Source organism: Ischnura elegans, chromosome 12 (assembly GCF_921293095.1).
Source record: "Ischnura elegans chromosome 12, ioIscEleg1.1, whole genome shotgun sequence".
Lineage (NCBI taxonomy): Eukaryota > Metazoa > Arthropoda > Insecta > Odonata > Coenagrionidae > Ischnura > Ischnura elegans.
Window position 1 is genome coordinate 80,756,150 of NC_060257.1, and position 17,467 is coordinate 80,773,616.

A 17,467-nucleotide genomic window follows, 5' to 3' on the forward strand; every position below is an offset into this window, starting at 1 on the left:
TCCTCTTCTCAATATTTCCTTTTTTCAATATTCCCTTTTTTCAATATTTCCTTTTGACAATATTTCCTTTCTCAATATTTCCTTTTTTCAATATTTCATTTTTTCAAAAATCCCTTTTGTTAATATTTCCTTTCAGAATGTTTCCTTATTTCAATATTTTCTTTTTTTTTATATATTCTTCTTTCAATACTTCCTTTTTTCAATATTTTCTTTTTTCAATATTTCCTTTTTTTTTCCATACATTCTTCTTTCAATACTTCTTTTTTTCAAAATTTTTTTTTTCAGTATTTCCTTTTTTCAATATTTCCTCTTTTCAATATTTTCTTTTGTCCATATTTCCTTTTTTCAATATTTCCTTTTTTCAATATTTCCTTTTTTCAATATTTCCTTTTGTCAATATTTCCTTTCTCAATATTTCCTTTTTTCAAAATTTCCTTTTTTCCATATTTCGTTTTTTCAATATTTCCTTTTTTCAATATTTCCTTTTTTTCAATATCCTTTTTTCAATACTTCCTTTTTTCCATACATCTTTTTGTCAATATTTCCTTTCTCAATGTTTTCTTTTTTGAATATTTCTTTTTTTCAAAATTTCCTTATGTCAATATTTCTTTTCTATATATTTCCTTTTTTCAATATTTCCTTTTTTTCCGTATATCCTTTTTTCAATATTTCCAATCTCAATATTTCCTTTTTTCAATATTTCCTTTTTTCAAAATATCCTTTTTTCAATATTTCCTTTCAGAATGTTTCCTTTTTTCAATATTTCCTTTTTTCCATATATTATACTTTCAATGCTTCCTTTTTTCAATATTTCCTTTTGTTAATATTTCTTTTTTCAATATTTCCTTTTTTAAATATTTTCTTTTTTCAATATTTCCTCTTCTCAATATTTCCTTTTTCAAATAATTCCTTTTTTCAATATTTCCTTTTTTCAATATTTCCATTCTCAATATTTCCTTTTTTCAATATTTCCTTTTTTCCATATTTCGTATTTTCAATATTTCCTTTTTTCAATATTTCCTTTTTTAAATATCCTTTTGTCAATACTTCCTTTTATCCATACATCTTTTTGTCTATATTTCCTTTCTCAATATTTCCTTTTATCAATATTTCTTTTTTTCAAAATTTCCATTTGTCGATATTTCCTTTCTCAATATTACCTTTTTTCAATATTTCCTTTTTTCCAAATATCCTTTTTTCAATATTTTCTCTTTTCAATATTTTCTTTTTTCAATATTTCCTTTTTTCAATATTTCCTTTTTTAAATATTTTCTTTTTTCAATATTTCCACTTATCAATATTTCCTTTTTCCAATATTTCCTTTTTTCAATATTTCCTTTTGTCAATATTTCCATTCTCAATATTTCCTTTTTTTAATTTTTCCTTTTTTCCATATTTCGTATTTTCAATATTTCCTTTTTTCAATATTTCCTTTTTTAAATATCCTTTTTTCAATACTTCCTTTTATCCATACATCTTTTTGTCTATATTTCCTTTCTCAATATTTCCTTTTTTCAATATTTCTTTTTTTCAAAATTTCCATTTGTCGATATTTCCTTTCTCAATATTTCCTTTTTTCAATATTTTCTTTTTTCAATATTTCCTTTTGTTAATATTTCATTTTTCAATATTTTCCACTTTAAATATTTTCTTTTTTCCATATTTCCTCTTCTCAATATTTCCTTTTTTCAATATTTCCTTTTTTCAATATTTCCTTTTGTCAATATTTCCTTTTTTCAATATATTTTTTCAATACTTCCTTTTCTCCATACATCTTTTTGTCAATATTTCCAATCTCAATATTTCCTTTTTTCAATATTTCCTTTTTTCCTAATATCCTTTTGTCAATATTTCCTTTCAGAATGTTTCCTTTTTTAATATTTCCTTTTTTCCATACATTATTCTATCAATGCTTCCTTTTTTCAATATTTCCTCTTCTCAATATTTCCTTTTTCCAATATTTCCTTTTTTCAATATTTCCTTTTGTCAATATTTCCATTCTCAATATTTCCTTTTTTCAATTTTTCCTTTTTTCCATATTTCGTATTTTCAATATTTCCTTTTTTCAATATTTCCTTTTTTCAATATCCTTTTTTCAATACTTCCTTTTATCCATACATCTTTTTGTCAATATTTCCTTTCTCAATATTTCCTTTTTTCAATATTTCTTTTTTTCAAAATTTCCATTTGTCGATATTTCCTTTTTCAATACTTCCTTTTTCAATATTTTCTCTTTTCAATATTTTCTTTTTTCAATATTTCCTTTTTTCAATATTTCTTTTTTTCAAAATTTTCTTTGTCGATATTTTCTTTTTCAATATTTCCTTTTTTCAATATTTCCTTTTTTTATATTTCCTTTTCTTAATATTTCCTTTTTCAATAATCTTTTTTCAATACTTTCTTTTCTCCATACATCTTGTTGTCAATATTTCCTATCTCAATATTTCCTTTTTTCAATATTTCCTATTTTTCAAAATTCCCTTTTGTCAATATCTCCTTTCAGAATATTTCCTTTCTCAATATTTCCTTTTTTCCATAAATCCTTTTTTCCATATTTCGTTTTTTCAATTTTTCCTTTTTTCAATTTTTCCCCTTTTTTCAATATCCTTTTTTCAATACTTCCTTCTTTCCATACATCTTTTTGTCAATATTTCCTATCTTCAATATTTCTTTTTTTTTTCTTATGTCAATATTTCTTTTCTATATATTTCCTTTTCTCAATATTTCCTTTTTTTCCATATTTCTTTTTTTCAATATTTTCTCTTTTCAATATTTTCTTTTCTCAAAATTTCCTTTTTTCAATATTTCCATTTTTTATATTTCCTTTTTTCAATATTTCCTTTTTCAATATCCTTTTTTCAATACTTCCTTTTCTCCATACATCTTGTTATCAATATTTCCTATCTCAATATGTCCTTTATTCAATATTTACTTTTTACAAAATTCCCTTTTGTCAATATTTCCTTTCAGAATGTTTCCTTATTTCAATATTTCCTTTTTTTCCATATATCCTTCTTTCAATACATCCTTTTTTCAATATTTACTTTCTTTAAATATTTCTTTTTTTTCTACATATCCTTCTTTCAATACTTCCTTTTTTCAATATTTTCTTTTTTCAATATTTGGTTTTTTCAAATTTCCTTTTTGCAATATATCCTTTCTTAAATATTTACTTTTTTAAATATTTACTCTTCTCAATATTTCCTTTTTTAAATATTTTCTTTTTTCAATATTTCCTCATCTCAATATTTCCTATTTCAATATTTCCTTTTTTCAATATTTCCTTTTTTCAATATATCCTTTTGTCAATATTTCCTTTCTCAATATTTCCTTTTTTCAATATTTCTTTTTTTCAAAATTTCCTTTTGTAAATATTTCCTTTCTCAATATTTCCTTTTTTCAATATTTCCTTTTTTCAATATTTCCTTTTTTCAATATTTCCTCTTCTCAATATTTCCTTTTTTCAATATTTCCTTTTTTCAATATTTCCTTTTGTCAATATTTCCTTTCTCAATATTTCCTTTTTTCAATATTTCCTTTTTTCAATATCCTTTTTTCAAAACTACCTTTTTTTTAATACATCTTTTTGTCAATATTTCCTTTTGTCGATATTTCCTTTCTCAATATTTCCTTTTTTCACTTTTTCCTTTTTTTCCATATTTTCTTTTTTCAATATTTTCTCGTTTCAATATTTTCTCTTTTCAATATTTTCTTTTTTCAATATTTCCGTTTATTCAATATTTCCTTTTTTTATATTTCCTTTTTTTAACATTTCCTTTTTCAATATATTTTTTCAATTTTTCCTTTTCTCCATACATCTTTTTGTCAATATTTCCAATCTCAATATTTACTTTTTCCAATATTTCCTTTTTTCAAAATATCCTTTCGTCAATATTTCCTTTCAGAATGTTTCCTTTTTTCAATATTTCCTTTTTTCCATATATTATCCTTTCAATTCTTCCTTTTTTCAATATTTTCTTTATTCAATATTTCCTTTTTTCAATATTTCCTTTTTCAATATTTCCTTTTTTCAATATTTACTTTTTTCAATATTTCCTTTTGTTAATATTTCTTTTTTCAATATTTCCTTATTTAAATATTTTCTTTTTTCAATATATCCTCTTCTCAATATTTCCTTTTTCCAATAATTCCTTTTTTCAATATTTCCTTTTGTCAATATTTCCATTCTCAATATTTCCTTTTTTCAATTTTTCCTTTTTTCCATATTTCGTATTTTCAATATTTCCTTTTTTCAATATTTCCTTTTTTTAATATCCTTTTTTCAATACTTCCTTTTATCCATACATCTTTTTGTCTATATTTCCTTTCTCAATATTTCCTTTTTTCAATATTTCCTTTTTTCCAAATATCCTTTTTTCAATATTTCCTCTTATCAATATTTCCTTTTTCCAATATTTCCTTTTTTCAATATTTCCATTTGTCTATATTTCCTTTCTCAATATTTCCTTTTTTCAATATTTCTTTTTTTCAATATTTCCATTTGTCGATATTTCCTTTCTCAATATTTCCTTTTTTCAATATTTCCTTTTTTCCATATATCCTTTTTTCAATATTTTCTCTTTTCAATATTTTCTTTTTTCAATATTTCCTTTTTTCAATATTTCCTTTTTTTTATTTCCCTTTTGTCAATATTTCCTTTCAGAATGTTTCTTTATTTCAATATTTCCTTTTTTTATATTTCCTTTTTTTAACATTTCCTTTTTTCAATATATTTTTTCAATACTTCCTTTTCTTCATACATCTTTTTGTCAATATTTCCAATCTCAAAATTTCCTTTTTTCAATATTTCCTTTTTTCCAAATATCCTTTTGTCAAAATTTCCTTTCAGAATGTTTCCTTTTTTAATATTTCCTTTTTTCCATATATTATTCTGTCAATGCTTCCTTTTTTCAATATTTTCTTTTTTCAATATTTCCTTTTTTCAATATTTCCTTTTTCAATATTTCCTGTTTTCAATATTTCCTTTTTTAAATATTTCCTTTTGTCAATATTTCTTTTTTCAATATTTCCTTTTTTAAGTATTTTCTTTTTTCAATATTTCCTCTTCTCAATATTTTCTTTTTCCAATATTTCCTTTTTTCAATATTTCCTTTTGTAAATAATTTCCATTCTCAATATTTCCTTTTTTCAATTTTTCCTTTTTTCCATATTACGTATTTTCAATATTTCCTTTTTTCAATATTTCCTTTTTTCAATATCCTTTTTTCAATACTTCCTTTTATCCATACATCTTTTTGTCAATATTTCCTTTCTCAATATTTCCTTTTTTTAATATTTCTTTTTTTCAAAATTTCCATTTGTCGATATTTCCTTTCTCAATATTTCCTTTTTTCAATATTTCCTTTTTTCAATATCCTTTTTTCAATACTTCCTTTTATGCATACATCTTTTTGTCAATATTACTTTCTCAATATTTCCTTTTTTCAATATTTCTTTTTTTCAAAATTTCCATTTGTCGATATTTCCTTTCTCAATATTTCCTTTTTCAATATTTTCTCTTTTCAATATTTTTTTTTTCAATATTTCCTTTTTTCAATATTTCCTTTTGTCAATATTTCCATTCTCAATATTTCCTTTTTTCAATTTTTCCTTTTTTCCATATTTCGTATTTTCAATATTTCCTTTTTTCAATATTTCCTTTTTTTAATATCCTTTTTTCAATACTTCCTTTTATCCATACATCTTTTTGTCTATATTTCCTTTCTCAATATTTCCTTTTTTCAATATTTCCTTTTTTCCAAATATCCTTTTTTCAATATTTCCTCTTATCAATATTTCCTTTTTCCAATATTTCCTTTTTTCAATATTTCCATTTGTCAATATTTCCATTCTCAATATTTCCTTTTTTCAATTTTTCCTATTTTCCATATTTCGTATTTTCAATTCTTCCTTTTATCCATACATCTTTTTGTCTATATTTCCTTTCTCAATATTTCCTTTTTTCAATATTTCTTTTTTTCAATATTTCCATTTGTCGATATTTCCTTTCTCAATATTTCCTTTTTTCAATATTTCCTTTTTTCCATATATCCTTTTTTCAATATTTTCTCTTTTCAATATTTTCTTTTTTCAATATTTCCTTTTTTCAATATTTCCTTTTTTTTAATTTCCCTTTTGTCAATATTTCCTTTCAGAATGTTTCTTAATTTCAATATTTCCTTTTTTTATATTTCCTTTTTTTAACATTTCCTTTTTTCAATATATTTTTTCAATACTTCCTTTTCTTCATACATTTTTTTGTCAATATTTCCAATCTCAAAATTTCCTTTTTTCAATATTTCCTTTTTTCCAAATATCCTTTTGTCAAAATTTCCTTTCAGAATGTTTCCTTTTTTAATATTTCCTTTTTTCCATATATTATTCTGTCAATGCTTCCTTTTTTCAATATTTTCTTTTTTCACTATTTCCTTTTTTCAATATTTCCTTTTTCAATATTTCCTTTTTTCAATATCCTTTTTTCAATACTTCCTTTTATCCATACATCTTTTTGTCAATATTTCCTTTCTCAATATTTCCTTTTTTTTAATATTTCTTTTTTTCAAAATTTCCATTTGTCGATATTTCCTTTCTCAATATTTCCTTTTTTCAATATTTCCTTTTTTAAATATTTCCTTTTGTCAATATTTCTTTTTTCAATATTTCCTTTTTTAAGTATTTTCTTTTTTCAATATTTCCTCTTCTCAATATTTTCTTTTTCCAATATTTCCTTTTTTCAATATTTCCTTTTGTAAATAATTTCCATTCTCAATATTTCCTTTTTTCAATTTTTCCTTTTTTCCATATTACGTATTTTCAATATTTCCTTTTTTCAATATTTCCTTTTTTCAATATCCTTTTTTCAATACTTCCTTTTATCCATACATCTTTTTGTCAATATTTCCTTTCTCAATATTTCCTTTTTTTAATATTTCTTTTTTTCAAAATTTCCATTTGTCGATATTTCCTTTCTCAATATTTCCTTTTTTCAATATTTCCTTTTTTCAATATCCTTTTTTCAATACTTCCTTTTATGCATGCATCTTTTTGTCAATATTTCCTTTCTCAATATTTCCTTTTTTCAATATTTCTTTTTTTCAAAATTTCCATTTGTCGATATTTCCTTTCTCAATATTTCCTTTTTCAATATTTTCTCTTTTCAATATTTTTTTTTTCAATATTTCCTTTTTTCAATATTTCCTTTTGTCAATATTTCCAATTTTCAATATTTCCTTTTGTCAATATTTCCTTTCTCAATATTTCCTTTTTTCAATATTTCCTTTTTTCAATATCCTTTTTTCAAAATTACCTTTTTTCCATACATCTTTTTGTCAATATTTCCTTTTGTCGATATTTCCTTTCTCAATATTTCCTTTTTCACTTTTTCCTTTTTTTCCATATTTTCTTATTTCAATATTTTCTCTTTTCAATATTTTCTCTTTTCAATATTTCCTTTTGTCAATATTTCCATTTTCAATATTTCCTTTTTTCAATTTTTCCTTTTTTCCATATTTCGTATTTTCAATATTTCCTTTTTTCAATATTTCCTTTTTTCAAAATTCCCTTTTGTCAAAATTTCATTTCAGAATGTTTCCTTATTTCAATATTTCCTTTTTTTCATATATAATTCTTTCAATACTTCCTTTTTTCAATATTTCCTTTTTTCAATTTTTCCTATTTTCCATATTTCGTATTTTCAATATTTCCTTTTTTCAATATTTCCTTTTTTTAATATCCTTTTTTCAATACTTCCTTTTATCCATACATCTTTTTGTCTATATTTCCTTTCTCAATATTTCCTTTTTTCAATATTTCTTTTTTTCAATATTTCCATTTGTCGATATTTCCTTTCTCAATATTTCCTTTTTTCAATATTTCCTTTTTTCCATATATCCTTTTTTCAATATTTTCTCTTTTCAATATTTTCATTTTTCAATATTTCCTTTTTTCAATATTTCCTTTTTTCAAATTTCCCTTTTGTCAATATTTCCTTTCAGAATGTTTCTTTATTTCAATATTTCCTTTTTTTATATTTACTTTTTTTAACATTTCCTTTTTTCAATATATTTTTTCAATACTTCCTTTTCTTCATACATCTTTTTGTCAATATTTCCAATCTCAAAATTTCCTTTTTTCAATATTTCCTTTTTTCCAAATATCCTTTTGTCAATATTTCCTTTCAGAATGTTTCCTTTTTTAATATTTCCTTTTTTCCATATATTATTCTGTCAATGCTTCCTTTTTTCAATATTTTCTTTTTTCAATATTTCCTTTTTTCAATATTTCCTTTTTCAATATTTCCTTTTTTCAATATTTCCTTTTTTAAATATTTCCTTTTGTCAATATTTCTTTTTTCAATATTTCCTTTTTTAAGTATTTTCTTTTTTCAATATTTCCTCTTCTCAATATTTTCTTTTTCCAATATTTCCTTTTTCCAATATTTCCTTTTGTAAATAATTTCCATTCTCAATATTTCCTTTTTTCAATTTTTCCTTTTTTCCATATTACGTATTTTCAATATTTCCTTTTTTCAATATTTCCTTTTTTCAATATCCTTTTTTCAATACTTCCTTTTATCCATACATCTTTTTGTGAATATGTCCTTTCTCAATATTTCCTTTTTTCAATATTTCTTTTTTTCAAAATTTCCATTTGTCGATATTTCCTTTCTCAATATTTCCTTTTTTCAATATTTCCTTTTTTCAATATCCTTTTTTCAATACTTCCTTTTATGCATACATCTTTTTGTCAATATTTCCTTTCTCAATATTTCCTTTTTTCAATATTTCTTTTTTTCAAAATTTCCATTTGTCGATATTTCCTTTCTCAATATTTCCTTTTTCAATATTTTCTCTTTTCAATATTTTTTTTTTCAATATTTCCTTTTTTCAATATTTCCTTTTGTCAATATTTCCTTTTTTCAATATTTGCTTTTGTCACTATTTCCTTTCTCAATATTTCTTTTTTTCAATATTTCCTTTTTTCAATATCCTTTTTTCAAAATTACCTTTTTTCCATACATCTTTTTGTCAATATTTCCTTTTGTCGATATTTCCTTTCTCAATATTTCCTTTTTCACTTTTTCCTTTTTTTCCATATTTTCATTTTTCAATATTTTCTCTTTTCAATATTTTCTCTTTTCAATATTTTCTTTTTTCAATATTTCCGTTTTTCAATATTTCCTTTTTTTATATTTCCTTTTTTTAACATTTCCTTTTTCAATAATTTTTTTCAATACTTCCTTTTCTCCATACATCTTTTTGTCAATATTTCCAATCTCAATATTTACTTTTTCCAATATTTCCTTTTTTCAAAATATCCTTTTGTCAATATTTCCTTTCAGAATGTTTCCTTTTTTCAATATTTCCATTTTTCCATATATTATCCTTTCAATGCTTCCTTTTTTCAATATTTTCTTTTTTCAATATTTCCTTTTTTCAGTATTTCCTTTTTCAATATTTCCTGTTTTCAATATTTCCTTTTTTCAATATTTCCTTTTGTTAATATTTCTTTTTTCAATATTTCCTTATTTAAATATTTTCTTTTTTCAATATATCCTCTTCTCAATATTTCCTTTTTCCAATAATTACTTTTTTCAATATTTCCTTTTGTCAATATTTCCATTCTCAATATTTCATTTTTTCAATTTTTACTTTTTTCCATATTTCGTATTTTCAATATTTCCTTTTTTCAATATTTCCTTTTTTCAAAATTCCCTTTTGTCAAAATTTCCTTTCAGAATGTTTCCTTATTTCAATATTTCCTTTTTTTCATATATAATTCTTTCAATACTTCCTTTTTTCAATATTTTCTTTTTTCAATATTTCCTAGTTTTCCATATATCCTTCTTTCATTACTTCTTTTTTTCAATATTTTCTTTTTTCAGTATTTCCTTTTTTCAATATTTCCTCTTTTCAATATTTCCTTTTTTCAATATTTCCTTTTTTCAATATTTCCTTTTTTCAATATTTCCTTTTGTCAATATTTCCTTTCTCAATATTTCTCTTTTTTCAATATTTCCTTTTTTCCATAATTCGTTTTTTCAATATTACCTTTTTTCAATATTTCATTTTGTTCACTATCCTTTTTTCAATACTTCTTTTTTTCCATACATATTTTTGTCAATATATCCTTTCTCAATATTTCCTTTTTTCAATATTTCTTTTTTTCAAAATTTCCTTATGTGAATATTTCTTTTCTATATATTTCCTTTTTTCAATATTTCCTTTTTTTCCATATTTCTTTTTTTCAATATTATCTCACTTCAATATTTTCTTTTTTCATAATCCTTTTTTCAATACTTCCTTTTCTCCATACATCTTGTTATCAATATTTCCTATCTCAATGTGTCCTTTTTTCAATATTTCCTTTTTACAAAATTCCCTTTTGTCAATATTTCCTTTTAGAATGTTTCCTCTTTTCAATATTTCCTTTTTTTCCATATATCCTTCTTTCAATACTTCTTTTTTTCAATATTTTGTTTTTTCAATATTTCCTTTTTTTCCACATATCCTTCTTTCAATACTTCCTTTTTTCAATATTTTCTTTTTTCAATGTTTTCTTTTTTCAAATTTCCTTTTTTCTATATTTCCTTTTTTCAATATTTCTTTTTGTTTATATTTCATTTTGCAATATATCCTTTCTTAAATATTTACTTTTTTCAATATTAAATCTTCTCAATATTTCCTTTTTTAAATATTTTCTTTTTTCAATATTTCCTCTTCTCAATATTTCCTTTTTTCAATATTTCCTTTTTCAATATTTCCTTTTTTCAATATTTCCTCTTTTCAATATTTTGATTTGTCAATATTTCATGTTTTCAATATTTCATTTTTTCATTATATTTTCATTTGTCAATATTTCCCTTCTCAATATTTCCTTTTTTCAAAATTTCCTATTTTCCATATTTTGTTTTTTCAATATTTCCTATTTTCAATATTTCCTTTTTTCAATATCCTTTTTTCAATACTTCCTTTTTTCCATACATCTTGTTGTCAATATTTCCTTTCTCAATATTTCCTTTTTTCAATATTTCCTTTTTTTTCATATTTCCTTTTTTCAATATTTCCTTTTTTCAATATTTTCTTTTTTCAATATTTCCTATTTTTCCATATATCCTTCTTTCAATTCTTCTTTTTTTCAATATTTTCTTTTTTCAGTATTTCCTTTTTTCAATATTTCCTCTTTTCAATATTTTCTTTTTTCATTATTTCCTTTTTTTCTATATATCCTTCTTTCAATACTTCTTTTTTTCAATATTTTCTTTTTTCAGTATATCCTTTTTTCAATATTTCCTCTATTCAATACTTTCTTTTGTCAATATTTCCATTCTCAATATTTCCTTTTTTCAATTTTTCCTTTATTCCACATTTCTTATTTTCAATATTTCCTTTTTTCAATATTTCCTTTTTTTAGTATATCCTTTTTTCAATATTTCCTCTTTTCAATACTTTCTTTTGTCAATATTTCCATTCTCAATATTTCCTTTTTTCAATTTTTCCTTTATTCCATATTTCTTATTTTCAATATCCTTTTTTCAATACTTCCTTTTATCCATACATTTTTTTGTCAATATTTTCTTTCTCAATATTTCCTTTTTTCAATATTTCTTTTTTTCAAAATTTCCATTTGTCGATATTTCCTTTCTCAATATTTCCTTTTTTCAATATTTCCTTATTTTCCATATTTCCTTTTTTCAATATTTCCTTTTTTCAATATTTTCTTTTTTCAAAATTCCCTTTTGTCAAAATTTCCTTTCAGAATGTTTCCTTATTTCAATATTTCCTTTTTTTAATATATAATTCTTTCAATACTTCCTTTTTTCAATATTTTCTTTTTTCAATATTTCCTATTTTTCCATATATCCTTCTTTCAATACTTCTTTTTTTCAATATTTTCTTTTTTCAGTATTTCCTTTTTTCAATATTTCCTCTTTTCAATATTTCCTTTTTTCAATATTTCCTTTTTTCAATATTTCCCTTTTTCAATATTTCCTTTTTTCAATATTTCCTTTCTCAATATTTCCTTTTTTCAATATTTCCTTTTTTCCATATTTCGTTTTTTCAATTTTTCCTTTTTTTAATATTTCCTTTTTTTCAATATCCTTTTTCAAATACTTCCTTTTTTCCATACATCTTTTTGTCAATATTTCCTTTCTCAATATTCCCTTTTTTCAATATTTCTTTTTTTCAAAATTTCCTTATGTCAATATTTCTTTTCTATATATTTCCTTTTTTCAATATTTCATTTTTTTCCATATTTCTTTTTTTCAATATTTTCTAACTTCAATATTTTCTTTTTTCAATATTTCCTTTTTTCAATATTTCCTTTTTTTATATTTCCTTTTTTCAATATTTTCTTTTTCAATATACTTTTTTCAATACTTCCTTTTCTCCTTACAACTTGTTATCAATATTTCATATCTCAATATGTCCTTTTTTCAATATTTCCTTTTTACAAAATTGCCTTTTGTCAATATTTCCTTTCAGAATGTTTCCTTATTTCAATATTTCCTTTTTTCCATAAATCCTTCTTTCAATACTTCCTTTTACAATATTTTGTTTTTTCAATATTTCCTTTTTTTCCACATATCCTTCTTTCAATACTTCCTTTTTTCAATATTTTCTTTTTTCAATGTTTTCTTTTTTCAAATTTCCTTTTTTCAATATTTCCTTTTTTCAATATTTCTTTTTGTTTATATTTCATTTTGCAATATATCCTTTCTTAAATATTTACTTTTTTCAATATTTACTCTACTCAATATTTCCTTTTTTAAATATTTTCTTTTTTCAATATTTCCTCTTCTCAATATTTCCTTTATTCAATATTTCCTTTTTTCAATATTTCCTTTTTTCAATATTTCCTTTTGTCAATATTTCCTTTTTCAATATTTCCTTTTTTCAATATTTCCTCTTTTCAATATTTTCATTTGTCAATATTTCCTTTTTTTATTATATTTTCTTTTGTCAATATTTCCTTTCTCAATATTTCCTTTTTTCAATATTTCCTTTTTTCAATATTTCCTTTTTTCAATATTTCCTTTTTTCAATATTTCCTCTTCTCAATATTTCCTTTTTTTAATATTTCCTTTTTTCAATATTTCCTTTTGTCAATATTTCCTCTTTTCAATATTTTGATTTGTCAATATTTCCTGTTTTCAATATTTCCTTTTTTCATTATATTTTCTTTTGTCAATATTTCCTTTCTCAATATTTCCTTTTTTCAATATTTCCTTTTTTCCATATTTCGTTTTTTCAATATTTCCTTTTTTTCCATATATCCTTCTTTCAATACTTCTTTTTTTCAATATTTTCTTTTTTCAGTATTTCCTTTTTTCAATATTTCCTTTTTTCAATATTTCCTTTTTTCAATATTTCATTTTTTCAATATTTCCTTTTGTCAATATTTCCTTTCTAAATATTTCATTTATTCAATATTTCCTTTTTTCCATATTTTATTTTTTCAATATTTCGTTTTTTCAATATTACCTTTTTTCAATATCCTTTTTTCAATACTTCCGTTTTTCTATACATCTTATTGTCAATATTTCTTTCTCAATATTTCCTTTTTTCAATATTTCCTATTTTTCCTAATTTCCTTTTTTCAATATTTCCTTTTTTTATATTTCCTTTTTTCAATATTTCCTTTTCTCAATATCCTTTTTTCAATACTTCCTTTTTTCCGTACATCTTTTTGTCAATATTTGCTATCTCAATATTTCCTTTTTTCAATATTTCCTTTTTTCAAAATTTCCTTTTGTCAATATTTCCTCTCAGAATGTTTCCTTTTTTCAATATTTCCTTTTTCCATATATCCTTCTTTCAATACTTCCTTTTTTCAATATTTCCTTTTTTCAATATTTCCTTTTTTCAATATTTCCTTTTTTCAATATTTCCTTTTTTTAATATTTCATTTTTCAATATTTTCCACTTTAAATATTTTCTTTTTTCCATATTTCCTCTTCTCAATATTTCCTTTTTTCAATATTTCCTTTTTTGAATATTTCCTTTTGTCAATATTTCCTTTTTTGAATATATTTTTTCAATACTTCCTTTTCTCCATACATCTTTTTGTCAACATTTCCAATCTCAATATTTCCTTTTTTCAATATTTCCTTTTTTCCAAATATCCTTTTGTCAATATTTCCTTTCAGAATGTTTCCTTTTTTAACATTTCCTTTTTTCCATATATTATTCTGTCAATGCTTCCTTTTTTCAATATTTTCTTTTTCCAATATTTCCTTTTTTCAATATTTCCTTTTTCAATATTTCCTTTTTTCAATATTTCCTTTTTAAATATTTCCTTTTGTTAATATTTCTTTTTTCAATATTTCCTTTTTTAAGTATTTTCTTTTTTCAATATTTCCTCTTCTCAATATTTCCTTTTTCCAATATTTCCTTTTTTCAATATTTCCTTTTGTAAAATATTTCCATTCTCAATATTTCCTTTTTTCAATTTTTTCTTTTTTCCATATTACGTATTTTCAATATTTTCTTTTTTCAATATTTCCTTTTTTCAATATCCTTTTTTCAATACATCCTTTTATCCATACATCTTTTTGTCAATATTTCCTTGCTCAATATTTCCTTTTTTCAATATTTCTTTTTTTCAACATTTCCATTTGTCGATATTTCCTTTCTCAATATTTCCTTTTTTAATATTTTCTCTTTTCAATATTTTTTTTTTCAATAATTCCTTTTTTTATATTTCCTATTTTTCAATATTTCCTTTTTCAATATCCTTTTTTCAATACTTCCTTTTCTCCATACATCTTGTTATCAATATTTCCTATCTCAATGTGTCCTTTTTTCAATATTTCCTTTTTACAAAATTCCCTTTTGTCAATATTTCCTTTCAGAATGTTTCCTCTTTTCAATATTTCCTTTTTTTCCATATATCCTTCTTTCAATACTTCTTTTTTTCAATATTTTGTTTTTTCAATATTTCCTTTTTTTCCACATATCCTTCTTTCAATACTTACTTTTTTCAACATTTTCTTTTTTCAATGTTTTCTTTTTTCAAATTTCCTTTTTTCAATATTTCCTTTTTTCAATATTTCTTTTTGTTTATATTTCATTTTGCAATATATCCTTTCTTAAATATTTACTTTTTTCAATATTTACTCTTCTCAATATTTCCTTTTTTAAATATTTTCTTTTTTCATTATTTCCTCTTCTCAATTTTTCCTTTTTTCAATATTTCCTTTTTTCAATAATTCCTTTTTTCAATATTTCCTTTTGTCAATATTTCCTTTTTCAATATTTCCTTTTTTCAATATTTCCTCTTTTCAATATTTTGATTTGTCAATATTTCCTGTTTTCAATATTTCCTTTTTTCATTATATTTTCTTTTGTCAATATTTCCTTTCTCAATATTTCCTTTTTTCAAAATTTCCTTTTTTCCATATTTCGTTTTTTCAATATTTCCTATTTTCAATATTTCCTTTGTTCAATATCCTTTTTTCAATACTTCCTTTTTTTTATACATCTTGTTGTCAATATTTACTTTCTCAATATTTCCTTTTTTCAATATTTCTTTTTTTCAAAATTTCCTTTTGTCAATATTTCCTTTCTCAATATTTCCTTTTTTCAATATTTCCTTTTTTCAATATTTCCTTTTTTCAATATTTCCTCTTCTCAATATTTCCTTTTTTCAATATTTCCTTTTTTCAATATTTCCTTTTGTCAATATTTCCTTTCTCAATATTTCCTTTTTTCAATATTTCCTTTTTTCCATATTTCGTTTTTTCAATACTTCCTTTTTTCAATATTTCCTTTTTTCAATATCCTTTTTTCAATACTACCTTTTTTCCATACATCATTTTGTCAATATTTCCTTTCTCAATATTTCCTTTTTTCAATATTTCTTTTTTTCAAAATTTCCTTTTGTCGATATTTACTTTCTCAATATTTCCTTTTTTCACTTTTTCCTTTTTTTCCATATTTTCTTTTTTCAATTCTTTCTCTTTTCAATATTTTCTCTTTTCAATATTTTCTTTTTTCAATATTTCCTTTTTTCAACATTTCCTTTTTTTATATTTCCTTTTTTTAATATTTCCTTTTTTAATAACTTTTTTTAATACTTCCTTTTCTCCATACATCTTGTTGTCAATATTTCCTATCTCAATATTTCCTTTTTTCAATATTTCCTTTTTTCAAAATTCCCTTTTGTCAATATTTCCTTTCAGAATGTTTCCTTATTTCAATATTTCCTTTTTTCCATATATATTTCTTTCAATACTTCCTTTTTTCAATATTTTCTTTTTTCAATATTTCCTTTTCTTCTATATATCCTTCATTCAATACTTCTTTTTTTCAATATTTTCTTTTTTCAGTATATCCTTTTTTCAATATTTCCTCTTTTCAATATTTTCTTTTGTCAATATTTCCATTCTCAATATTTCCTTTTTTCAATTTTTCCTTTTTTCCATATTTCGTATTTTCAATATTTCCTTTTTTCAATATTTCCTTTTTTCAATATCCTTTTTTCAATACTTCCTTTTATCCATACATTTTTTTGTCAATATTTCCTTTCTCAATATTTCCTTTTTTCAATATTTTTTTTTTTCAAAATTTCCATTTGTCGATATTTCCTTTCTCAATATTTCCTTTTTTCAATATTTCCTTTTTTTCCATATTTCCTTTTTTCAATATTTCCTTTTTTCAATATTTCCTTTTTTCAAAATTCCCTTTTGTCAAAATTTCTTTTCAGAATGTTTCCTTATTTCAATATTTCCTTTTTTTAATATATAATTCTTTCAATACTTTCTTTTTTCAATATTTTCTTTTTTCAATATTTCCTATTTTTCCATATATCCTTCTTTCAATACTTCTTTTTTTCAATATTTTCTTTTTTCAGTATTTCCTTTTTTCAATATTTCCTCTTTTCAATATTTCCTTTTTTCAATATTTCCTTTTTTCAATATTTCCTTTTTTCAATATTTCCTTTTGTCAATATTTCCTTTCTCAATATTTCCTTTTTTCCATATTTCCTTTTTTCCATATTTCGTTTTTTCAATATTTCCTTTTTTCAATATTTCCTTTTTTTCAATATCCTTTTTCAAATACTTCCTTTTTTCCATACATCTTTTTGTCAATATTTCCTTTCTCAATATTCCCTTTTTTCAATATTTCTTTTTTTCAAAATTTCCTTATGTCAATATTTCTTTTCTATATATTTCCTTTTTTCAATATTTCATTTTTTTCCATATTTCTTTTTTTCAATATTTTCTAACTTCAATATTTTCTTTTTTCAATATTTCCTTTTTTCAATATTTCCTTTTTTTATATTTCCTTTTTTCAATATTTTCTTTTTCAATATACTTTTTTCAATACTTCCTTTTCTCCATACATCTTGTTATCAATATTTCATATCTCAATATGTCCTTTTTTCAATATTTCCTTTTTACAAAATTCCCTTTTGTCAATATTTCCTTTCAGAATGTTTCCTTATTTCAATATTTCCTTTTTTC